The 27,456-nt window shown below is 44.0% G+C and overlaps 1 protein-coding gene across 1 annotated transcript in view; it reads right to left on the bottom strand.

The window, feature by feature from the left end:
* WAPL (WAPL cohesin release factor) overlaps positions 1–27,456 on the bottom strand; it is a 3,318,690-nt gene that overhangs the window by 1,677,264 nt on the left and 1,613,970 nt on the right. The window lies entirely within an intron of this gene.

The raw sequence follows: 27,456 nt of genomic DNA on the forward strand, positions 1-27,456 counted from the left end.
ATGTGTTATGTTTTGAGGTACTGGTTAAAAGCTGAACATCTTAAAATTCATGGATCAGTTACTTGGAGTTAAACCACAGACCTGCAAACTTCACAACATACATGGAACTTTCCAGTTGTTTACACATCTCTTCATTGATGCAAAAGAGTTCTTAATGAACTATAAATGGAACTTACAGTTCTGCAATGCAATAATGAGATGAAAAAAGTTATGTAATCACCATTACGTTCCATCTGTGTTGCCAATTTTCATTCTTCCTTAATAAATGAGTTTAAATCAAACCCTCGGATCCAAATCGGCCAATTTTTCAGGCTCGTTGGACACAAACTCTCAAACTCCTCCCTTACTAACAATGCACTAGTCCCCTACCATACCTCAGATCTTGTTTGCGGACCTTTAAGCCTATATAATATTTAATAAATAGGAGGAGATGAGAACAGTATCTGGAGTGCAAATAAAGGAACACTGGTTCCTTTAGCATCTTCTAATCCTTCCAAAAGTCAAACTGGTAGGGAGTTGGAGGGAGGGGAGTTGATGAAGAATGAAAATGGACAACACCGATGCAACATTATGGTGAGTACATTTAGCAAAGAAAAACACTTTTCTTTTGTAAAGAAAATACAATCAGTTAACCATCTGGCTAAAGTCAGTCTGGCCAATTTTGAATCTGAAAATGAGACAAAACCGTTGTGGTTTCCTGAATTTTTTTGTTCTACGTAGATAAAATCATAACTGTGAACATCCAACAGGTGCAAAATACACTCTCCTTTATTTCAGAAATATGGAAAGAAAAAGTACAGTTTTGTACCTACCATAAATGTAGATGTTCGAAGATCCACATTGCTGCAGTCCTTACACTTGGGTAGTCCGCTGTCCTCGGTCGGCCCGAATATCAAAGTATTAGGCTGACGTCGGTCAAGGCGCATAAGACTGACATCAGGACGTCAGGGTACAAATGCGCATGACCGACGTCATATCCTCAGTCTTTTCTTGCCCCAGATGTCAGAAGACCCTAAAAAGAAAGGTCAAAACCAAAAGACAGCAAAAAACAACCAACCACCCTAGAACTAAGCATATGTACAATATATACAATATCCACAATATGTACAACCCAAACCACACAACCACCTCTAACTACAGAGGGGAAGGAGGGAGGGTAAACTGGACTGCAGCAATGTGGATCTTCGAACATCTACATTTATGGTAGGTACAAAACTGTACTATGTTCTTCATCTCACATTGCTGCAGTCCTTACACTTGGGTAGAATCCCAAAGCAGAGATAAGGGAGGATGGCAAACTATAAAGCAGTAGGAGCTGCCAAAATGCCCTGTAAAATTGCAGTGGCAAAACCAGCCCTAGATTTAGAGTAAAGTGGAAGGTGGTAATGCTTAGAGAAAGTATGCACTGAACTCCAAGTAGCTGCTTCCAAAATATCTTTAGTTGCCACCCCCCTTAAAAAAGCTGTAGAAGTGGCAGTAGCCCTAGTGGAATGAGGCCTAATCCCAGCTGGAATTCCCTTACCATGATGGGAATAACAGAAAGCAATACAAAACCCAATCCACTTAGAAATAGTTTGTTTTGACACCGGCTTGCCCTGAGAACCCAAAGCAAAAGAAACAAATAACTGCTGAGACTGCCTGAACCCTTTAGTTCTGCTCAAATAATATCGCAACTGCCTGTGTATATCCAAAGTGTGCAAAATCTTTTCCCCTTTATTTTGGGGTTTGCATAAAAGTAGGCAAATGAATAGTTTGGTTTAAAGCCACACTAGAAACCACTTTAGGCATAAAGGAAGGATTAGTACGCAAAGATACCCTATCCTTATGGAAAATTAAGAAAGGCTCAACCGCCATAAGGGCCTGTAATTCAGAAACCCTTCTCGCAGAGGAAATGGCCAACAAAAAAGCAGTCTTCCATGATAAATATTTCAACTCAGCAGTAGCTGCAGGCTCAAAAGGTTGTAGAGTGAGTTTCTCCAACACAAAATTGAGATCCCAAGCAGGAGTAGGAGCTCTCCGTGGGGGTCTTATATTCTTTGCCCCTCTAAGAAATTGCTTAAACAAAGGATGAGAAAACAATGGTGGGTCACAGTCATAGTGAGCAGAAATTGCTGCAGCATGAACCTTAATAGAAGAGAAGGACAAACCTTTGTCCAGTAACTCAGTAAGATATTGAAGAGCCACACTTAAATTAGGCTTAGAAACATCAAATTCCTTTGCTGTACTCCAAAATAAAAATCTCTTCCATTTATCTGCGTACACTTTCCTTGTACTAGGCCTTCTGGCCTCCAAAATAACATTCAAAACTTGCTGTGGAAGCTGAGACCCTCCAGGGTTTAAAACAGAATATGCCAGGCTGTCAGGTGAAGAGAGTGAAGTTTGACATTGAGTAAATGACTGTTCTCCTGAGACAGCAGGTGTGGAATCGAAGGCAAAGACCATGGAGGCTCCTGTACCAGACTTCTCAGTAATGGATACCAGTGCTGTCGAGGCCAATCTGGAGGTATTAAAATCATCTTTGGCTTGTCCTGTCTGACCTTCAGGAGTACCTTTGGGAGGAGAGGCAGAGGTGGAAAGGCATACACATGAAGATTGCTCCAATTGAATGAGAGAGCATCCACTTTCCAAGCTGTGGGATGAAACCTTTTTGTGCAAAACTTTGGCAGCTGGTAGTTTAGTGGAGAAGCGAACAGATCTATGTCTGGAGTTCCCCATAACACTGTCAATTTCTGAAACACATGAGGATCCAATTTCCACTCGTGGGGATCCATAATTTGTCTGCTCAACACATCTGCTAAGGAGTTCTGTGCTCCCGGCAGAAACCTTGCCTGAAGATTTAGCTGTAAACTGAGAGCAGTCTCCCACAAAATCATTGCTTGTCTGCACAGAGGATAGGAATGCGTTCCCCCTTGCTTGTTGATGTACCACATGACAGTTGTGTTGTCTGTTAGAACCAACACCTGCCCTGGAAGAAGTAAATCCTTGAAAACTATTAATGCAAATTGGACTGCTAACATCTCCTTCAAGTTGATATGTAGATGTTGAAGTCTGGCAGGCCACCTGTCTTGTACCCACTTTCCATTTAGATGAGCTCCCCAAGCTTTGTCTGAGGCATCTGTCGTTAGAATCTGACTCGCCTCTGGCCGGGTCACAGAGAGTCCCTTGTTTAGGTGACATTCCTGAGCCCACCACAAAAATTCCTTTTGAATGCAAGGTATTATCTGAATGACAGTGTCCATATCTTGGCAGTGCTGTGTCCATACATTTTTGAGATACCATTGTAGCTTCCTCATATGCAGTTTGGCATTGGGAAGCACCAGAATACAAGATGCCATGAACCCCAAGGCTTGAAGGACTGTCCTTGCAGTCAGCCTGGACTGATGAGACAATTCATGGAAGTAAAGAGAAAGATTCTTTTGTTTGTCCGGGGTCAAAAAGGCCATCTGGGATGCTGTATTCAGTCTCACACCCAGAAAGCACATGTCCTGAGAGGGTACTAGACTGGACTTTATTTCGTTCACAGAATACCCCAGGCATCTTAGCACTGCTATCACATACTGTAAATGATGAAGAAGTTCGTCCTTTTCTTGGGCCAGAATCAGGCAATCGTCCAAATAAGGATAGATCTGTATTCCTCTTAGCCTGAAGAAAGCTATCACTGGAGCCAGAACCTTCGTGAACACTCTGGGCAGTAGATAAGCCAAAGGGCAATGCAGAGAACTGATAATGAGAAGTCCCAGCCCGAAAACGCAGATACTTCCTGCAACTTAGCCTGATAGGAACATGAAGGTAAGCCTCCTTGAGATCCAGAGTCACCATCCAGTGATCTTTGCCCAGCAGAGGTAAAAGCTGTTGTAACGTCAACATTTTGAACTTGGGAATGTCCAGATAAGTGTTGAGGATAGATAAATCCAAAATTGGTCTCCACGTGTTCCCCTTCTTTGGTACTAGGAACAGGCGGGAATAAAATCCTAGGCCCACTTCTGGCAGAGGGACCGGTTGTATGGCCCCTATTTGGAGCAGCAGAGAAATTTGTTTGTGAGCCTCTAGTCTTTGCTGAGGAGGAACGTCCGGCATGCCTTTGAAAGGAGGCAAGGTATGGAAATAAAACCTGTAACCTTGGTGTATGATATCCAATACCCATCTGTCTTGGGTAATCAAACTCCAATTTTCCTTGAAGAGTGCCAACCTTCCTCCCAAAGGTGCTGCCAGGCAAGAAGGATCTGGCAGCTGAAAAGGTAGGTCATTGGGCCTGTTTACGAAAGGACTGGCCCCTGCCCTCACCTGAAGATTGTGCAGAACTCCCTGTTCTAGGTCTGAAGGAGCTCTGAGCTCTGCCCCTACCACGTCTAGATCTACCCCTAGACTGTGAATCATAAGAAGGGTACGTCCACCCCTTAGCAGGCCAATTCCTACTAAACTTCGGAGGCTGGACTTGCAAAAAATCTTTAACAGCCTGCATAGACTTAGCCTTGTCTTCCATTTTCTTCAAGACTGACTCCACAGGTGAACCAAACAACACATCAGACTGTAAAGGAGCATCCAAAATCCTTGTCTTAACATGGTCAGATAAATTCTGATCCTTCAGCCAGGCGTGCCTGCGAAGAACTGACCCAGTGGCAGCCACCCTAGACGAGGCCTGTACAGCATCAAAACCACATTGTAAAGAATGCTTACCCACCTGTTCAGAGACATGTACCAAATCTTGTAATTCTTTACATTCAATGCCTTCCGCCAGAGCCTCTACCTTAGACTTCAATTGAGAAAGAAGATAGTTTTGATATTTCAACATGTGAAACTGGCAATTCAAAGCCCTCATAGCTAAGGTGGAAGAAGTATAGACTTTCTTTCCCCATCTATCCAAAGCTCTGGCCTCTTTATCTGGAGTAACCGGATTTTTAACAACAGAGGCCTTGACACCCTTAGGTCCCTGACTAACAGTTTCTGGGTCCGCCCTAGGACTCTTATAAAGATATTTATGAGCCTCAGGCACCCTGTAATACCTATCCGGTTTAACAGGAGCAGGAGGCAAAGAATCAGGATTAAGTGAAGCCTCTGCAAACGCATCTTCCACAACATCCAGAACAGGTGGTATAGCTAAAGGCCTATGCTGGGGTAAAAGCAAAAATTCCCTAAGCCTCTTCCTGGAATCAGAGAAGTCCTGACCTTCCCACTTAAAATGCTCCCTCATAGAATGAAGAGTCTCTGAAAAAGAAAAATCCTCTGGAGGAGAAGCAGAAGGAGTCGAATCATCTGCATCAGAATCAGAATAAGGAGAGTACTCCTGCAAGTCTTCAGCCGAAGACTCTGAAACATCTGAAGCCTGCTCAAAACTCCCCAACTCTGGTTCCACCCTAGGCCTCTTATCAGGAGGGGGCAAAGAACCTCTAATCAAAGTAATTAAATCTTCTGCCATTTTAAGCATGTGCTTCTTGGGCACAGATCCTGAAGAACTAGGAGTGACACCAACAGAAGCTAAACCTGGCCTGCCTCTGGGAGAAGCCTTGGAAACAGAAGGAGAGGGCCTAACCACCCTAGGAAGGGAGGGGAGTACAGTAACCTGAGAAGCCCCTTCAGCCTGACCTGCCTCCTGAGAGGCCACATCCTGCAAAATCAAAGTCTCTCCCTGGGACTCCAGAGAAGCCTCCGGTGGAACCACCGGTTCCACTGACACCTCTAAAGAACCGGCGTCCGGTACGGACAACTCTTCCTGCCTGGGTTTAGCTGCTTTGTCCTTGCGCTTCTTCGAAGAAGCGGGCGTCGGAGCATCCGACGGCATCTTATAATTACACCGCTTCCCGAAGACCAACCTGGCACAATCTAACCTTCGCTTAATAGTGCGCTTATTGAACCTAGCACAAAAGCGACACCCAACAACGTCGTGCTCAGGCCCCAAACAAGGAATACACAAAGTATGATAATCTCCATGCGATATCTGTTTCCCACAAGAAATACAGTTATTCACTTTTTCTGACATCCGGTAAACCACTGAGGCAAGAAAAAACCAAAATATTCCCCAACGGGGTACTTAGCCAACTTTGACTCGGTCTGAAACTCCGACGAAAATTTCAGAACGCCGAACGGCACTTGCAACGCTGCTTCTGCATCGGACCATGCGGCAAAAAAGACTGAGGATATGACGTCGGTCATGCGCATTTGTACCCTGACGTCCTGATGTCAGTCTTATGCGCCTTGACCGACGTCAGCCTAATACTTTGATATTCGGGCCGACCGAGGACAGCGGACTACCCAAGTGTAAGGACTGCAGCAATGTGAGATGAAGAACATCTGGAAGGTTGATAAGATTGCTACTGGATTCCTTATGAAGAAAGGATGGGTTGGTTTGTAAGGATACCCTAGCCTTATGAAAAATCAAATAAGGAGGCTTAGAATATAGGGCTTGATCTTCTGAGACTCTAACAGAGGTAATGGCCACTAAAAAGAGACAGACTTCCAGGATAAACATTTTAGTTCACACTTGGCTGATGGGTTCAAAGGGAGACTGGGTCAAAGATTGTAAATCCAAACTCAAATCCCACTAGGGAGTGGGATCTTTAAAAGGGGATCTAAGAAAGGTTCCCCTTATAAATGCCTTACAAAGTTTGAAAGAAGCTAAAGGCAGATTATTTACTCCAATAAGAAAATGGCAGACAGTTGTACTTTAATAGCTGAACTAGCACCTTCATTAAAAATTGTATCTAAAAACTCAAGAACTTCAGGTACTGGTGCTGAAAAGGGATCAATGTCATTTTGCTGGGCCCAAACAACAAATCTTTTCCATTTATTTCTGTAAATTTTTCTAGCAGAAGCTTTGAGTGAAAATAAAAGAATGTGGTGGGAGAGAGAGAGGAGAGCCTGGGCTGTCTAGCTATCATCTGTAGTGAAGAAATCATGAGGTCAACTTCTGAACTGGAGAAACCACGAGGTCAACTTTAGGCCTAAAATGTCTGGAAGTATCACATCTGTTGGGTGAGACAGGAGGTGTGGAACTGGATCCAGAATCCATGGTAGGCAAAACAGAAGACAAAGAAAGGGAAACCCAATCTGACGAGGCCAAAAAGGAGCAATCTGAATGACCGTTCCCTTTAATCTAGATGCTTTCAAGAGGGATTTGGGGATTAGAGGTATTGGGGAAAAGGCATACAGGAGGCTGAGGGGCTAACAGTGGAGAAAATTGCTTCACAGTGATTTTTTTCCTTGGGGGGGGGATCAGGGTAAAGAAACTGCTGAACTTACTGTTGATAGAGGATGCAGAGAGGTCGCAACAAGGTTGACCTCATTGATGGAATATCTTTTCCATCACTTTCATGTTGAGGGACCACTCGTGAAGCATTAGAATGGAGTTGCTTAACTTATTTACCATGATGGATTTCTCCAGAATTTGCATTACTATCAGAAACCCACTGAATAAGACTGTCAATTGTTACACACTCAAAGCTTCTCCACACTTGAGATCAAATCTGTTTTCGCCTTGTTTGTTGATGTACCCGACCACTGACATTGTCCATCGGAAAGTACAGTTTTGTACCTACCACAAATATAGACGTTCGAGTGTATTCACTGCTGCAGTCATTACATTTGGGTTATCCTGCCGTCAGGCGGTCCCGCAATCGACCAGAGTTCCAAAGTCTTGGTCCGGCATCGGTTACTGTCGCTTCATCCCTAACGTCAGTGTGCCAGGGGTATATAATATGCAGCCGACGCCATTTTCTTCAGTTTTTCTTGCCCCAGATGTCAGGTGCCCCCAAATAGATAGGCAATACATTTAGGTAATAAAACATACATAAGAAATAAAAACAATACCTTCAGTTACAAACAAATACACCACATAGGTTGTACAGGGTCGAAAGGTATAGATAAGTCCCAGCTAAGAAAGAGGGGATGGAGGGAAGGTAACCTAGACTGCAGCAGTGAATACACTCGAACATCTACATTTATGGTAGGTACAAAACTGTACTATGTTCATCGTGTTTCACTGCTGCAGTCATTACAATTGGGTTGAATTCCAAAGCTGAGGTTGGGTGGCTGGTTCTATAAAGGATTCGGTATGGCTATGAGGCCCTGCAGCACGGCAGTGGCAAAGCCAGCTCTGGATTTAGAGTAAAGAGGCAAGTGGTAATGCTTGGTAAAGGTGTGCACTGAACTCCAAGTTGCAGCTTCCAAAATATCCTTGGTGGGTACTCCTTTAAGGTAGGCAGTTGAAGTGGCTGTTGCCCTGGTGGAATGTGGCCTAATGTTGCTAGGTACAGTTTTTCCATACTGTGTGTAGCAGAATCGGATACAGTGTCCTATCCACTTTGAAATGGTCTGCTTAGAAATAGCCTTTCCCTGTGATCCTGTAGCATATGCTACAAACAAATGCTCAGTTTTCCTGAAAGCTTTTGTTTTGTCCAAGTAGAATGATACTGCCTGTGTATGTCCAATGAGTGCAGAAGTCTCTCCCCTTTATTCTTGGGATTTGGATAAAATGTTGGCAAGTGAATAGTTTGGTTAAGAGCCACACCGGATATTACCTTTGGCATAAATGTAGGGTTTGTTCTTAAAGAAACCCTGTCCTGATGAAAAATGTTGAAAGGTTCTACTGCCATTAGTGCCTGTAACTCTGAGACTCTACGTGCTGAGGTTATTGCCAGAAGCAGAGCAGTTTTCCATGACGCATTTTAATTCTGCTGAATTGGCTGGCTCAAAAGGAGGTGAAGTTAGTTTTTCCAAGACAAAGTTGAGGTCCCAAGTTGGTGTTGGTGCTCTGCGGGTTGGTCTTATGTTTTTAGCCCCTCTGAGGTACTGTTTTAATAATGGATGAGAGAAAATAGGAGGATCAGTGTTGTAATGAGCTGAGATGGCAGAGGCATGGATCTTAATGGATGAGAAGGATAGGCCTCTGTCCAGCATCTCAGTTAAGTATTGTAATATCTGAGGAATATTTGGAACAAGAGGGTCAAAGCTTTGAGCCTGGTTCCAGGCGCAGAATCTCTTCCACTTTTCTGAATAGGATTTCCTGGTGCTGGGCCTCCTGGCCTCCAAAATGACATCCATAACAGCTTTAGAGAGAGGCGTTGGTTGCTTGGCTAAGTAATCTGCCATGCAGCCAAGGTTTAAGGTTTTGAGATGGCTGTGCAGGAAATGATTGTTTTGTTGCGTTAGAAGATGAGGAATTTGAGGTAAAATCCATGCTGGGCCTTGAGCCAAGTTCTTTAAGATTGGGTACCAGTGCTGGCGTGGCCAGTCTGGGGCAATCAGGATCATTTTTGGCCTTTCTTGTCTGGCTTTTAGGAGTACCTTTGACAGGAGAGGCAGTGGTGGGAAGGCATAAACCTTTAGGGTTTTTCCATCTGAATGAGAGAGCATCCACTTTCCATGCTTGTCTGTGGTAAGTCCTTGTGCAGAATTTCTGTAGTTGGCAGTTCAGAGGGGAGGCAAAAAGATCTATGTCTGGGCACCCCCATTTTTGTATCATGCTGAATACTTGTGGATTTAATTTCCACTCGTGAGGATCCATGATGTTTCTGCTTAAGTCGTCTGCCAGAGTATTTTTCTTTCCTGGCAGGAATTGTGCTTGCAGATGAACTTGACAGGTCAGTGTTGTGTTCCACAAAGTCATGGCTTGTCTGCAGAGGGGATAAGAATGAGTGCCCCCTTGCTTGTTAATGTACCACATAACTGTGGTGTTGTCCATCTTTAGCAATAGTTGTCCTGGATGCAGAAGGTCCTTGAAAGCTGTAAGGGCATTTTCTACAGCTAGCATCTCTTTTTGATTGATGTGAAGATGCATTTGTTCTGCGGCCCACTTGCCCCGAATACATTTTCCTGCCATGTGTGCTCCCCATGCGTAATTCGAAGCATCTGTTGTTAGTGTTTTCCTGGCTGTGGGTTAAGTGAAAGGCTGTCCCATGTTGTGGTGACATGCCTCTGCCCAACATCGAAACTCCTGTTGTAGGCAGGGAATAAGTGGTATTACTGTTTCCAAACTGTGACAGTGCTGAGTCCAAACACTTTTTAGGCACCATTGTAATTTCCTCATATGCAGTCTGGCATATGGTATTAGTAGTATGCAGGACACCATGAACCCCAAGGCCTGCAGATTTTTTCTTGCAGGGAGTTGGGTTTTTGTTGCCGTCAACTGAAAGTACTGAGTCAGTTGTCTCTGCTTGTCTGGCGTGAAATAAGCCATCTGGGCTTTTGTACTTAAGCTGGCACCCAAGAATATTATCTCTTGTGAGGGCACTAGTTTTGACTTCTTTTCGTTTACTGCGTACCCTAGGCAAATTAGCAATCTTTTTACAAACACCAGATGCTTTAGAAGAATGTCCTTGTTTTCTGCTTGAATAAGGCAGTCGTCCAAGTAGGGATATATCTGAATTCCTTTTTGTCTGAAAAATGCAATTACTGGTGCCAGGCACTTTGTGAAGACTCTGGGTGCAGTAGATAAGCCGAAGGGCAGTGCAGAGAATTGGTAATGTATTATGCCAGCTATGAATCTGAGGTATCTTCTGCAATTTTGTCTGATTGGGACGTGCAGGTATGCCTCTTTGAGGTCCAATGTAACTAGACAAGCCTTCTTGCCCAGCATGGGAATAAGTTGCTGTAGTGTCAAAATTTTCAATTTCAGAACATCCAGGTAAGTATTTAGAGTAGAGAGGTCCAGTATGGGTCTCCAGGCTTTGTCCTTTCTGGGGACCAAGAAAAGTCTTGAGTAAAATCCTTGTCCTTGTTCCTGTTGTGGCACTATTTGAATAGCTCTCATGTCCGTGAGGGCTGTGATTTGTTTTTGTGCCTCTGCCCATTGATTTTGTGGCAGGTCTGGCATTCCTTTTGGCCTTGGTAGCGTGTGGAAGTAGAACCTGTAACCTTGAGACACAATATCCAGAACCCATTTGTCTTGGGTGATTATATGCCAATTTTATGAAGAGAGAGCTAGTTTTCCCCCTAAGGGAGCTGCCAAAAGGTAAGTGTTTGGCATGTGAAGGGGGAAGTCATTGGGACTGTTTCCTATAAGGTTATGACTTGTTTTCTCCTCCTTTTGGGGTTGAAGCACCCCACTGTCGTGGTCTGTAAGAGCCTTGGGGCTGGGATCTGCCTCTTGGGTGTCTGTATCTGCCTCTTTGTGGTCTGTCTGACACTGGAAAGGACCAATTTTTAGAAGGCCAATTTCTGCTGAATCGAGGTGGCTGTACCTGTAAGAAATCCTTCACTATTTGCATAGATTTTGCCTTATCCTCCATTTTCTTTATACCTCTTCTGCCTTAACACCAAACAAGATATCATGATGTAAAGGAGCATCCAATAATTTTGCCTTAACATGATCAGGTAAAACTTGTTCTTTTAACCAAGCATGCCTTTGAATCACAGATCCAGTAACTGCGGCTCTACAAGAAGCATCTAATGAATCAAAACCACATTGCAGAGTATGTTTTCCCACTTGTTCAGCTGCATGCAGTAAATCCTGCATTTCCTTATAGTCAGGACTTTCTGAGCTTGTAAGCATTTTCTGTTTTAACAGAGACATTAAATATTGTTGGCATTTAAGCATGGCGAACTGGTAATTTAAAGCCCTTACTGCTAAAGTTGCAGAAGTGTAAACTTTCTTCCCCTATCTAATGCTCTAGAATCCCTGACAGAGGGAACTGGATTTTTAGCAGTGGAAGCCTTTACCCCTTTGGGACCCTGGGAAATAGTTTCTGGGTCAGCAGTAGGGTTTTTATAAAGAAATTTGAGAGTCAGGGACTTTGTAGTACCTATCTGGCTCGACTGGTGCTGGGAGCAAAGAATCAGGGGTTAAAGTGGATTCAGAGAACACATCATCCACAACATCTAACACAGGCGGAATATCCTGGGGCCTGTGTTGAGGCAATAAAAGAAAATCTCTGAGCCTTTTCTTGGATTCTGAATAATCCTGGCTCTCCCAATGGAAATGCTCCCTCATGGTATGTAAAGTTTCCCCAAAAGAGTAATCCTCAGGAGGAGAGGCTGAAGGGATTGATTCTTCAGCATCAGAGTCCACATAGGGGGGTAAAGAGTATCCCTGGTCTGAAGAGGAATCAGAGGAAATGGAAACCTGGTCAGAGGAATCATAGTCTGTATCCTGCCTAGGCCTTTTATCAGGAGGGGGATGGGAACCCCTGATCAGAGTAATTAGGTCTTCGGCCATTTTGATCATCTGTTTTTTAGGCATGGAGGACTGTCCAGGTGAATGCTGTGCTTGTTTCTTTGTCTTTAAGGGAGTTTTAGACTTGGTTGTTGTTTTGATGGTAAGCTGTGAAGGTCTGAAAACACCCTCAGAAGCCGATGCCTGCTCAGCGGCTCGAGATCCATCTGAGGGGTTAATTTCCGTACGCCCAATACCTTGAGTTTCCAGAGGCCTAGTGATCTCCACGTGGGAGTCAGAGGCGGCCTGTGGCTCTGAGGTAGCGGGTGTCAGGGGCTGCGAAAGCGCCGCACTGAGAACTGGCCTAGAAGAGGCTTCATCATCAGTTTTGGACCTCGGATGCCTATCCTTATCTTCGTCTTTGCGTTTTTTTGTGTATTATGGTCGTCGGTTGTTCTGACGGCATGGTATAATTGAACCTTCGGCCAAAATAATGGCGTGCAAAATCAAACCAACGTAGTGCGCTTGTTAAATCTAGCACAAAACCGACAACTAGTGACGTCGTGGTCTGGGCCTAGGCATGGAATACAGTAAGAATGAAAATCCTTATGAGGTATTTGCTTCCCACAAGAAATGCAATTATTAACTTTTACTGACATCGGTCTGAGGCAAGAAAATGTTTCCCCAATGGGGTACTTAGCTTTATTGAAGACTTCGGTTTTAATTAGAAAATCACAGGAGTCGGCCAACCGGCACTTGCGAACTGCTTTTGCTTCGGGCACCGCGCGGCAAGAAAGACTGAAGAAAATGGCGTCGGCTGCATATTATATACCCCTGGCGCACTGACATCAGGGAAGAAGCGACAGCAACAGACGCCGGACCAAGACTTTGGAACTCTGGCCGACTGCGGGACCGCCTGACGGCAGGATAACACAAGTGTAATGACTGCAGCAGTGAAACACGAACATCTGCAATGATCCCGAAGGGGAGAGTGTCTTGGAAGGCCTGCAATACTAGGAGGACAGCTCTCATTTCTAGGACATTAATATGCATATTTGCCTCTTCGGTGGACCATGTGCCTTGGACTGTCTTCCCCAAGAAGTACCTCCCACCAGATTTGGGAAGCATCAGTTATAACTATGGCCTTGGGCTGAGGGAGAATGAAGGGTTGACCTTGCATTATCTGGTTGGAGTAAATCCACCAGAGGAGGTAATTTTTGCATGCCTGAGTTATCTTTATTTGGGTGGATAAAGACTGGTGATGAATAGAACACCCAGACAATACGGATCACTGAAGAATTCTCATGTGATACCTTGTTAACAGAACCACAACCTCCTCAAAAAAAATTGACCCCAATGCTTGAAGGATCAATAGAGCTGAGAGGGGAAGAATTTTGAATGATCTTTCTGACCTGGAATTATATGGTTTGTACCCTTGAAAAAGGAAGGAAGGCTGTCACGGACATTGTGTTGAAAAAGGCTATGATGAACTCAATATCAGAGAAGGTTCTAGTTGAGATTTGTTGTGACTGATAATTCCCAGTTGATAGCATAACTGGAGTAGATGCCTGATCGGAGCAGTTATGAGCCAGCAGTCCAAGTAAGCACCAGGAATCCCTGCAGTCTCAAATGAGCTGCCACTACTGCCATGCATTTGGTAAACATCCTGGAGGCTGTGGTGAGATCAAAGAGGAAGCTCCAAAATGGTAATTATTGGCTCCCAGCAGAAGTGTTGGGTTATCTTTCTGGATCGTCCATTCATTTTTATATGACAGTATGCATCCTGAAGATCTACTGAGCACATCCAGTCGCCCATGTGCAGAAAAGGCAGAACGGACTGAACCATTACCATCTAGAACTTCGTGTACCGAACTGACTTGTTCAGAATGCTGATATCCAAAATTTCTTTCCAGTCCCATTTTCTTTGGCAGTATAAAAATCTGGAGAAAGTTCTGGACTCTTCTTGGTCTGGGGGACCTCTTGGATGACTTTTTTGGAGCAGTTTCTCTTCCTCCCCCCCCTTTTCTTCTAGTGTTGCTGCTTTCCTCTGACTAGGTGGAACATTTGAGAATTTGGTTTAATTTTATGGGGGGGGGGGGGGGGGTAGGGAAATGGGTATTACATATCCTCTGGAAATAATCCTCTACACCCCTGAATATTTTGTAACCTCTAGCCAGGCTCTCTGGTGCAGGGATAAATGAGTCTAACTCCAGAGGTGGACAATCAGGCCTCCTTTCAGGACAGCTGGTAGGATCCGTCAAAGTAGGTACCTCTAGACCCTTAGTTTTGCAGACCTCCTCTGCCATGTGGATGGTGTCTTTGGTTAGAACCCCCCCCCCTGCCCCCGAAGGAACTATTGTCACGTGGATCTTGGAAAGGTCCCTGTGGCTTTCTGAACCATATTTTTTGCCAACCTCGTTCAGAAGGTCCTTTATGGAGTTGAAAACCATACACCCATAAGCAGACATGGTTTTATCTTCCTGCTCACACCTGGATAATGTGTCTTTAACCTCGGGGCCAAAAAAAAAGTTCCATCAAAGGGAGCATTGATGAAGGAAGACTTGAAGGGCTCCACAAAAATCACACAGGTGTATCTAGGCATGACTCCTAATAGAAATGCCTGAAGCTGCCACCCTTGAGGTACTTTCAGCACCATGGGAGATGAGCCTCATGGACGAATTTGAAATAGATTGTACACTAGCCAACTGTGAAGCAAATGAGCTCTCTGACTCAGAAATAATGGTCCCCGAGAGGGATTTAAGTTCTTTAATCAAATCCCTCACGAGTCTAGTGAAGTGTGCCTAATAATTCAGTGACTGAAGTGCAAAAGTCGCTGAAGCTTAAACACAATTCCCAAATTTGTCCAGCGCCCTAGACTCCCTGTTAGGAGAATGAACAGAGAATTTTGTTCTGCAAGTTCCTTTTCTGTGGCTGCTGCTACGGCCATGGCATCAATTGGTACTTCCTTACTTTAAAATTCCCTGTCCTTGGGTGGTGTTAGGATCGGCTCAAAAAAATCAGGTTCTTTCCATGCCTGTCCGGAGATCAAATCAATAAGCTTGTTGGCAAGGGGGTTATCACCCAGGTGGTATATGGGCCAGTTCCAAAAGCTTCCAGGAATACAGATTCCTCTTGGGAAGGGTTGTCGGTTGACCAGCCACCCCTTTGCTTGAGGATCTCTAGTAGGAGAAGTCATCAGGTGGTGCTCTTGGGGACCCTTTTCCTTCATCGAAATCAGTATCCTCTGCGACATACTCATGAGGAGAGTCTAAGTGCCTCCCTTTTGAACTTTTCTCTTTCTAGGAACTTCTTTGTGGGGATGTTCTGAAGTATTGGAAAATATTAATATACCCTGCTGGGTATCCTGGGGACTTTGGGCTGGCTGCCCCTGTGATACAGGAAGTCAAGGCTCAAGAAACAAAGACAAATGGGTCTGGGAAGCAGAAGGTGAGAAAGGTGGATACGTCCTTTCTCTTGGACCAGAGAAAACTTCCTCCGCTACCTCGAAAATAGAATGCCTCTGACAGAGACACAGATGGCTCTGAAAAGACATGCTTCTGGAACGTCAGTTCCTTCCAACCTGAAGGCATACCACCCGAAGTAGGGGTCGAAGGTGAGCTGCCCAGCACTGAGGCTCCAAGGGGCAAAGATGGCTTCGACAACCCTGGAGTCCACCCCAAAACCCTGGATCCAGCACAGACACTATGGGCCTGGGAATCATCCGGCTCAGACATGCTTGGAGCCAGTCTTCTGAGACGGTACTGGTGTAGAAGATACAATGACCTTCGGATCTGATACAGATGGATCTGGGATCATTGGACCAGAGGAGAAGACAGAACAAGTGGGGTAGTACTCACGAAGGTCGCCAGACTTGATGGGGTAGGAGCCGGGCAAACCCTCATTTGAATTTGCATCAAGAGGAATTTTCTCATCATACTGTCTCTACATCCACTTCAGTTAGACTTCTGCAGAAATGAGAAGATGATGCTATTAATGAAGCCCTAGAATGATGATGCTTGGGAAACTTTCCATAAAGGGAAATAGGAGAGGAGAGGACAACAGATCCAGGTGTGGAAGATATCTGACCCATGGTGACCTATCCATATATGTTTCTTCAGATCTCAGAGGGTCAGATCTGAAGTTTTTTGTTTTTGGATCTGAAGTAGTCAGACCGGAAGATTTTGTCTTTAGATCCAAACATTTTGGAATTTTAAGAGGCAGTTCAGAATCCCGAGTTGAGGGAATTGCAGGGTTCGAGGGAATGTTTTTTAGCCTCTTTTTTGTCATTTCTTGAGGGGTTGAGCCCCAGATGCTGTATTAAAAGATTTTGATGGCAGTAATCCTCTCAAAATTAGCCTATTTCTTCTACTAATAAGGTCACTAGGGTTAAAGGCCTAGCACATGTCACAGGCAGAATGCAAAAGGGCCATGCCTACACAATAAACGCACACAGTGCGTGCATCAGATAGAGGAATTTGTTGCCCACAGGGCATACATTTTCTAAAACTGGAGGGTTCCCCAGCTCTATATATATATATATATATATATATATATATATATATATATATATATATATATATATATATATATAGAGACATACACACACACACACGTGTGTGTCCGTGTGTGTATGTATGTATGTATGTATGTATGTATGTATGTATATATATATATATATATATATATATATATATGTGTGTGTGTGTGTGTGTATGTATGTATGTATGTATACGTGTGTAGATAGATAAATATACTGTTACAAAAAAAGAAAGGATTTTTTTGGGGGGGTATAAAAAGATAAAGGGAAAGTATTACCAATAGTGGTAAATACAAGAATATAGCTAGAAGGTATAAAAGAGAAAAAAGAAAGGGAAATTACCAACTATGGTACTGTAGAATTACACACAAAAAGTGTAGAAAGACCAAGGGAGGATACATAGATTTTTTTTTTTTTATTATTATTAAGAAACAGATAAATAGATAAAATTCTATTTTATACTCACACAAATCTACTACTGCTTGAGAGCTGACTGGTACCACGTTCATCTGCCAAGGTTGCAAATGAGATCTGGGGTACGGTAGGGGGCAAGTGCATCGTGGGTAAGGGAGAAGTTTCAGAGTTCCACTAGTTGGAAAATATGCCCGGGTTGGATGCAAACCCATTTATTGAGGAATGAATGAAAATGACAACATCATAGTCATTTAAACATGCTCCTGATTACCAGGCATGAGCTGAATAGCTTCTCAAAGTATCCCCTACCCCATCCACACTCCATTAGGAAGCTGTCCAATAGCTTCAAAAGGCCAATATGGCCCTTTGTGCCTTGTTTTGGAAGCACATACATGAGAAAGTGTTGTCCATCACTAACACTAAAAATCAAAACAGAAGAAATACACTAAGGGATGACTACCTTGAAGTAATCTTAGGATTTCTAGTTCAACCTCCATGAGTTAGACCTAAGCACACATTTCAGCATTTAAGCAGACAGGGCCGGTGTTAGCATTTTGGGGGCTCCTAGCAAATGTCAAGCTGGAGGCCCTCTAGGCACTTCCAGTCTACTTATCACCCTATCACTGATACAACCCCTAAGCAAACTTTTAGTTCATGCTACAAGCGTTTAGTAGTAGTAATCACAGACTGACCTGTAGCTACAGTGCTCTTAATTACAACAGGCCTGTGTACCACACCATGTTGACCCTTTGTGAGATGGGCCAACATAATGTGTACCACACTATGGTGGCACAGCTCACAAAGGGACATTTACAGTTACTGGAATTTAGTTGCACCAACAATACATTACAACTCCTCTATGTACAGGTCTAGACGTAGGTGAAATGGTGCCCTAGGCCTACTGTTTCAGCAAACCAACACACACACACACACACACACACACACACACACACACACACACACACACCATACCCTCCAATCTTCCCTGATCGCCCCACCCCCACCTTGGGCTTCCCATGCTATGCACATGACTTTTTTTTTTTCCTTTTCTCAAATTCTGCCTTACTCTTCAGCTTTTTCAAGAAGCCATAACTTCTTACATGCTCTGAAGTGCATTTATTTATTTTTTTCTTTTTACACAACCTTTTCATCCAATGATGGCTTGAACAGAAATTTTGATTAAGGAAAGAAACTGTGTTGTTGTTCAGCTTCAGTTTTCCTTGCATCCTTTTAACACACCTTTCCTGACCCCCCCAGAAAAGACTGCCTATGCATCCCTCTGGTGTTAGACTAGGATGAAAGCAGAGGTTCAAATTTCTACAGTCATGTATTTCAAGTGTATTTCAAGTGACTGCTGACATACACATACATTGCATGCCTTCTCATGCCTCAACCCCAACTGTCAAAGGCAGCTACTTGTAAAAACTCCCTGAAAGAGAAAACCATCACTGAAGATCAGGAGCATCAGCTTTTCTTAAAATCCAAGGTTTGCACTGATATTAGTTACTCTGGGCTGCTCATCTCTCTAGTGCTTACTTTGCTTATGTTCATTATTAGCTTTATCCCAACAGGGTAATTTCACAGAACTGTTCAGGTTAAACAGCATAATCAGGAAATTAATACATTTTTTCTACTAATTTTTCCCCAACCAGCAGCAGCTTTTGTGGGGCCCCCACACACAGTCAGGGATGACTTTGGGGGCCCTCTTGCAGCCACGGGTATTGCAAGCACCTAAAGTTGACTATGTTGTTAGTTTTAGTGGACAGAATATCCACTAGCAGATTTTAACTAAGCCAGTAAAATATTTAATGGAACTGTGAAGCTTGTTGCTTAATTAAACAATGTTACTATAAAGTACAGTTTTGTACCTACCATAAATGTAGATGTTCGAAGATCCACATTGCTGCAGTCCTTACACTTGGGTAGTCCGCTGTCCTCGGTCGGCCCGAATATCAAAGTATTAGGCTGACGTCGGTCAAGGCGCATAAGACTGACATCAGGACGTCAGGGTACATATGCGCATGACCGACGTCATATCCTCAGTCTTTTCTTGCCCCAGATGTCAGAAGACCCTAAACAGAAAGGTCAAAACCAAAAGACAGCAAAAAACAACCAACCACCCTTGTACTAACTATATGTACAATATATACAATATTCACAATATGTACAACCCAAACCACACCACCGCCTCTAACTACAGAGGGGAAGGAGGGAGGGTAAATTGGACTGCAGCAATGTGGATCTTTGAACATCTACATTTATGGTAGGTACAAAACTGTACTATGTTCTTCATCTCACATTGCTGCAGTCCTTACACTTGGGTAGAATCCCAAAGCAGAGATAAGGGAGGATGGCAAAACTAGAAAGCAGTAGGAGCTGCCAACATGCCCTGTAAAATTGCAGTGGCAAAACCAGCCCTCGATTTAGAGTAAAGTGGAAGGTGATAATGCTTAGAGAAAGTATGCACTGAACTCCAAGTAGCTGCCTCCAAAATATCTTTAGTTGCTACCCCCCTTAAAAAAGCTGTAGAAGTGGCAGTAGCCCTAGTGGAATGAGGCCTAATCCCAGGTGGAATCTCTTTACCATGATGGGAATAACAGAAAGCAATGCAAAACCCAATCCACTTAGAAATAGTTTGTTTTGACACAGGCTTGCCCTGAGAACCCAAAGCAAAAGAAACAAATAACTGCTGAGACTGTCTGAACCCTTTAGTTCTGCTCAAATAATATCGCAACTGCCTGTGTATATCCAAAGTGTGCAAAATCTTTTCCCCTTTATTTTGGGGGTTTGCATAAAAGTAGGCAAATGAATAGTTTGGTTTAAAGCCACACTAGAAACCACTTTAGGCATAAAGGAAGGATTAGTACGCAAAGATACCCTATCCTTATGGAAAATTAAGAAAGGCTCAACTGCCATAAGGGCCTGTAATTCAGAAACCCTTCTCGCAGAGGTAATGGCCAACAAAAAAGCAGTCTTCCATGATAAATATTCAAAATCAAGCTGACTGGAAGCGGCAATAAAGGTCATAGCTCCTCTGATGTCCACAAAGCTTTTAATAAATAGATCCACAATGAACACACACGAAACATAAACGGTTATGTTTTGTGTGTGTTCATTGTGGATCTATTGTGCAGTGTTGCCTTTTATTTATTAAAAGTTTTGTGGTGGACATCAGAGGAGCTGCGGAACCTTTATTGCCATTTTTCCAGTCAGCCGGCGTATTTTGAGTATCAGTTGTTCACTTTCTACTGATTTTCCATGATAAATATTTCAACTCAGCAGTAGCTGCAGCTTCAAAAGGTTGTAGAGTGAGTTTCTCCAACACAAAATTGAGATCCCAAGCAGGAGTAGGAGCTCTCCGTGGGGGTCTTATATTCTTTGCCCCTCTAAGGAATTGCTTAAACAAAGGATGAGAAAACAATGGTGGGTCACAGTCATAGTGAGCAGAAATTGCTGCAGCATGAACCTTAATAGAAGAGGACAAACCTTTGTCCAGTAACTCCGTAAGATATTGAAGAGCCACACTTAAATTAGGCTTAGAAACATCAAATTCCTTTGCTGTACTTCAAAATAAAAATCTCTTCCATTTATCTGCGTACACTTTCCTTGTACTAGGCCTTCTGGCCTCCAAAATAACATTCAAAACTTGCTGTGGAAGCTGAGACCCTCCAGGGTTTAAAACAGAATATGCCAAGCTGTCAGGTGAAGAGAGTGAAGTTTGACATTGAGTAAATGACTGTTCTCCTGAGACAGCAGGTGTGGAATCGAAGGCAAAGGCCATGGAGGCTCCCGAACCAGACTTCTCAGTAATGGGTACCAGTGCTGTCGAGGCCAATCTGGAGCTATTAAAATCATCTTTAGCTTGTCCTGTCTGACCTTCAGGAGTACCTTTGGGAGGAGAGGCAGAGGTGGAAAGGCATACACATGAAGATTGTTCCAATTGAAGGAAAGAGCATCCACTTTCCAAGCTGTGGGATGAAACCTTTTTGTGCAAAACTTTGGCAGCTGGTAGTTTAGTGGAGAAGCGAACAGATCTATGTCTGGAGTTCCCCATAACACTGTCAACTTCTGAAATACATGAGGATCCAATTTCCACTCGTGGGGATCCATAATTTGCCTGCTCAACACATCTGCTAAGGAGTTCTGTGCTCCGGCAGAAACCTTGCCTGAAGATTTAGCTGTAAACTGAGAGCAGTCTCCCACAAAATCATTGCTTGTCTGCATAGAGGATAAGAATGCGTTCCCCCTTGCTTGTTGATGTACCACATGACAGTTGTGTTGTCTGTTAGAACCAACACCTGCCCTGGAAGAAGTAAATCCTTGAAAGCTATTAATGCAAATTGGACTGCTAACATCTCCTTCAAGTTGATATGTAGATGTTGAAGTCTGGCAGGCCACGTGTCTTGTACCCACTTTCCATTTAGATGAGCTCCCAAGCTTTGTCTGAGGCATCTGTCGTTAGAATCTGACTTGCCTCTGGCCGGGTCACAGAGAGTCCCTTGTTTAGGTGACATTCCTGAGCCCACCACAAAAATTCCTTTTGAATGCAAGGTATTATTTGAATGACAGTGTCCATATCTTGGCAGTGCTGTGTCCATACATTTTGAGATACCATTGTAGCTTCCTCATATGCAGTTTGGCATTGGGAAGCACCAGAATACAAGATGCCATGAACCCCAAGGCTTGAAGGACTGTCCTTGCAGTCAGCCTGGACTGATGAGACAATTGATGGAAGTAAAGAGAAAGATTCTGTTTGTCCGGGGTCAAAAAGGCCATCTGGGATGCTGTATTCAGTCTCACACCCAGAAAGCACATGTCCTGAGAGGGTACTAGACTGGACTTTATTTCGTTCACAGAATACCCCAGGCATCTTAGCACTGCTATCACATATTGCAAATGATGAAGAAGTTCGTCCTTTCCTTGGGCTAGAATCAGGCAATCGTCCAAATAAGGATAGATCTGTATTCCTCTTAGCCTGAAGAAAGCTATCACTGGAGCCAGAACCTTCGTGAACACTCTGGGCGCAGTAGATAAGCCAAAGGGCAATGCAGAGAACTGATAATGAGAAGTCCCAGCCCGAAAACGCAGATACTTCCTGCAACTTAGCCTGATAGGAACATGAAGGTAAGCCTCCTTGAGATCCAGAGTCACCATCCAGTGATCTTTGCCCAGCAGAGGTAAAAGCTGTTGTAACGTCAACATTTTGAACTTGGGAATGTCCAGATAAGTATTGAGGATAGATAAATCCAAAATTGGTCTCCACATGTTCCCCTTCTTTGGAACTAGGAACAGGCGAGAATAAAATCCTAGGCCCACTTCTGGCAGAGGGACCGGTTGTATGGCCCCTATTTGGAGCAGTAGAGAAATTTGTTTGTGAGCCTCTAGTCTTTGCTGAGGAGGAACGTCCGGCATGCCCTTGAAAGGAGGCAAGGTATGGAAATAAAACCTGTAACCTTGGTGTATGATATCCAATACCCATCTGTCTTGGGTAATCAAACTCCAATTTTTCCTGAAGAGTGCCAACCTTCCTCCCAAAGGTGCTGCCAGGCAAGAAGGATCTGGCAGCTGAAAAGGTAGGTCATTGGGCCTGTTTACGAAAGGACTGGCCCCTGCCCTCACCTGAAGATTGTGCAGGAGAACTCCCTGTTCTAGGTCTGAAGGAGCTCTGAGCTCTGCCCCTACCACGTCTGGATCTACCCCTAGACTGTGAATCATAAGAAGGGTACGTCCACCCCTTAGCAGGCCAATTCCTACTAAATTTCGGAGGCTGGACTTGCAAAAAATCTTTAACAGTCTGCATAGACTTAGCCTTGTCTTCCATTTTCTTCAAGACTGACTCCACAGGTGAACCAAACAACACATCAGACTGTAAAGGAGCATCCAAAATCCTTGTCTTAACATGTTCAGATAAATTCTGATCCCTCAGCCAGGCGTGCCTGCGAAGAACTGACCCAGTGGCAGCCACCCTAGACGAGGCCTGTACAGCATCAAAACCACATTGTAAAGAATGCTTACCCACCTGTTCAGAGACATGTACCAAATCCTGCAATTCCTTACACTCAATGCCTTCCGCCAGAGCATCTACCTTAGACTTCAGTTGAGAAAGAAGATAGTTTTGATATTTTAACATGTGAAACTGGCAATTCAAAGCCCTCATAGCTAAGGTGGAAGAAGTATAGACTTTCTTTCCCCATCTATCCAAAGCTCTGGCCTCTTTATCTGGAGGAACCAGATTTTTTTACAACAGAGGCCTTGACACCCTTAGGTCCCTGACTAACCGTTTCTGGGTCCGCCCTAGGACTCTTATAAAGGTATTTATGAGCCTCAGGCACCCTATAATACCTATCCGGTTTAACAGGAGCAGGAGGCAAAGAATCAGGATTAAGTGAAGCCTCCGCAAACACATCTTCCACAACATCCAGAACAGGAGGTATAGCCAAAGGCCTATGCTGGGGTAAAAGCAAAAATTCCCTAAGCCTTTTCCTGGAATCAGAGAAGTCCTGACCTTCCCACTTAAAATGTTCCCTCATGGAATGAAGAGTCTCTGAAAAAGAAAAATCCTCTGGAGGAGAAGCAGGAGGAGTCGAATCATCTGCATCAGAATCAGAATAAGGAGAGTACTCCTGCAAGTCTTCAGCCGAAGACTCTGAAACATCTGAAGCCTGCTCAAAACTCCCCAACTCTGGTTCCACTCTGGGCCTCTTATCTGGAGGGGGCAAAGAACCTCTAATCAAAGTAATTAAATCTTCTGCCATTTTAAGCATGTGCTTCTTGGGCACAGATCCTGAAGAACTAGGAGTGACACCAACAGAAGCTAAACCTGGCCTGCCTCTGGGAGAAGCCTTAGAAACAGAAGGAGAGGGACTAACCACCCTAGGAAGGGAGGGGAGTACAGTAACCTGAGAAGCCCCTTCAGCCTGACCTGCCACCTGAGAGGCCACATCCTGCAAAATCAAGGTCTCTCCCTGGGACTCCAGAGAAGCCTCCGGTAGAACCACCGGTTCCACCGACGCCTCTAAAGAACCGGCGACCGGTACGGACGACTCTTCCTGCCTGGGTTTAGCTGCTTTGTCTTTGCGCTTCTTCGAAGAAGCGGGCGTCGGAGCATCCGACGGCATCTTATAATTGCACCGCTTCCCGAAGACCAACCTTGCACAATCTAACCTTCGCTTAATAGTGCGCTTATTGAACCTAGCACAAAAGCGACACCCAACAACGTCGTGCTCAGGCCCCAAACAAGGAATACACAAAGTATGATAATCTCTATGCGGTCTCTGTTTCCCACAAGAAATACAGTTATTCACTTTTTCTGACATCCGGTAAACCACTGAGGCAAGAAAAAACTAAAATATTCCCCAACGGGGTACTTAGCCAACTTTGACTCGGTCTGAAACTCCGACTTCGAAAAATTTCAGAACGCCGAACGGCACTTGCAACGCTGCTTCTGCATCGGACCATGCGGCAAAAAAGGCTGAGGATATGACGTCGGTCATGCGCATATGTACCCTGACGTCCTGATGTCAGTCTTATGCGCCTTGACCGACGTCAGCCTAATACTATGATATTCGGGCCGACCGAGGACAGCGGACTACCCAAGTGTAAGGACTGCAGCAATGTGAGATGAAGAACATCTAGATATATCTTTGAATTTTAAAGGAGATATAAATATGAGTTATTACCCATCTGGTTTATTAAGTACACAAGATTGCTGTACTAGTTTTGTTGGTTTGACAGACATATTGCAAAATATCAGGGTAAGATGACCTGCTGTGTTTGGGGGCCCCCAGCAGCCACAGGGTTCGCTGGTGCCTAAAGTCGGCTATGTAAGCAGAAATGCACCCAGGTGCTTGGTCAGAAACACAGAGATGCTGAAAGTATTTTAGTTGCTACACTTTTACTAGAAGCTGTCACACACTCCACTTTCATCTGCAAATTTTTTTTTGGGGGGGGGGGTGGGAGGGGGGTTGTGTGAGCTTCAACCTTTTTCTGTCTGAATGGGATCTGAAGAGCCAACAGCTAGAAAGCTTTTTTTTTTTGTAATATGTTGTAAACTACTGTTGTGCTTAAATTTTAACCCTTGGACTTGCAGTTTTCACAGTTTCCAACCATATTTTGTCGGCTTGACTCTAGTCCTACAATTACATCCATGCTTGCCAGCTTAGTTCTACTGCACTGACAAAAAACATTCACATAACTGTAGAATGACCACAAATCAATTCCAACTTCTTGGACTCTAAAAGCTAAAAGACTTCCCCCAACATTTATCATGACAAGAAATGTAACAGAGTCCTTTATCAACTGATCTACTACAGGTTCATAGGTAATTACTAGGCTTTTGACCCCAGGATCATTTCAAACCTAGACATTAAAAGCCAATGTTACTAGATAGGATGCCAAGTCTAGCCCCAGGAATTATCTAGCAAAGATTTCCCATGTCCAAGAGAGACGCAGGGGCAATCCCCGATAAGAATTTATGGTTAGCCTTCCAGTTATCAAGGTTGCACTTAAACTGGGACATCGAAGAGCTCTGTTTGACATGAGTTGGAAGCCTGTTCTGGAGGAGCGGCAACCTCAGAGATGTCTCTCTCTCCAGCAGGTCTTATTTCTGTCGGAAGCCAGATTTAGGTCACTGGAGTTGGAGACTGGTCTCATCTGACGTACAGATATGGGGCACTTCCATGGTATTTGTGTCAAAGATAGCCCTGTATGCTAGGCATAAGTCACTGCTAAGGAGTCTGTACGTCATTAAGTAAAGTGACTGCAATTTCAACCTGTCCGTGTAGGACATATGCTGGAGACCTTGAATTTTCTTGGGTAGGGACCTCGGTCTCTCAAGCTGTTGCAGTGGTCTAAGACGCTACATGCAAAAGGGGGTATTACACTCAATGACATGCCTAATAACATACTAGTAAAAAGGAGCTATTACTTTTTTTGCTTTGGAAGCAATTCCTTTGCTAATCAAGTGAGCAATGTAGAAAGTCTTCCTCACCACGGCAGACACATGATGGTCAAAGATGAGGTCACAGTCTACCTGTGTCCCCAGGTATCCATCTACTGAGCTGGTGCTTAGGGTATTGTTTATTTTTATAGTTAGCAGGGACCATGTTATTTCCAAAGGGTATGACGATGCATTTTTTTGCATTCAGTTCGAGTCTATGACTTTGACACCAGTGATTTGTCTGTGTAAGACTCTCTCGTAGCATGGTAACATCATTTGGGGATTCAATGACTGCCCCCAATTTGCAGTCATCCGTAAACCTGGTTAGCCACAGTCAATCATTTTTGGCCTGGATTTCACAGAAATAAATGTCACACAGGTGAGGGCCCAGTACTGACCCTTGAGACACTACACTGTTGAAAGGTCTGCTGGAAGATGTGAAATCTCCTGCGTGAGGGATTGTGTCAAACGCCTTTGCCAGGTCCAAGTATGTGTGCACAGCTTTGCCTTCTTCTATTGCTCTGGTCACTTGTTCAAAGAAATCCATTAGGTTTACGAGGCAAGACCTTCCTCTGAGAAAGCTGAACTGGGATGGATCAAGGATTTGGAGGTCACCTATATCCTTATTAATGAGGTCCATGTTGATTCGTTCCATGGCCTCGCATAGGAGGCTGGTTAAACTTATACGTCTATAGTTTCCCAGGTCAATTGCTGACCCACCCTTATGGAGAGGGATGATAATTGCTGTTGTCCATTCAGTGGGGACAATGGAGGAACTCTGAGTAAGGACTGGTGAAATGGGCAAACTCAAAGCCTACAATGTAAACAGTTATCTTCGATGTAACCCTGATAGTGAATCATTTCCAACAGTAGTGCTCAACAAATAAACAAACAATAGCACACCCTGACATGGTGTGCACCCTTAAACACCTTCAACAATATGTCAAGTAATATGCAATGGCCAACAAAATGGATCAACATACAGCAGCAGCAACAGACTATCATTTTTCTTTCTTCTCTTGTGATGCCTAGTGAAATCGGTCCTTCCCCCTTCAAATCATCAGAGCTTCTGTAACAGTGGGGGCAACAGCACAGCTAGCTGTAGAAGAAACACCTTATTTTTTTGCTGGATTCACCTACTTTCTGCAGTGACATATTCCTCCACAGAAGGAGCATGAAATGCTGGATACAATGGTGAGTGATTACTTCAACATTATCAAGTAATCCCCAGCTGCTGAGTAAAGTTCTGCTTAGCAAACTGAAGGCACCATTTTTCCAAGCTTCATGTTATTTCACTTTCATACCTCTCTTCCAGGTGGTAGTCTGGCAAAGACTTCCAGACTACCTCCATCCTGCAAGGGAAGGTACAGTTACCAATGGTTAGTCACTCTCATCCCTTGCAGACAGCTTCTTCAGCACTATGACTGCTACTCAAACTTAGGTCATTTAAGAAAAGGGATGGGCCCTACCCAATGCACCCTG

Source organism: Protopterus annectens, chromosome 14.part0 (genome assembly GCF_019279795.1).
Source record: "Protopterus annectens isolate FY-2018-M chromosome 14.part0, PAN1.0, whole genome shotgun sequence".
In the NCBI taxonomy this organism is placed as follows: domain Eukaryota; kingdom Metazoa; phylum Chordata; order Ceratodontiformes; family Protopteridae; genus Protopterus; species Protopterus annectens.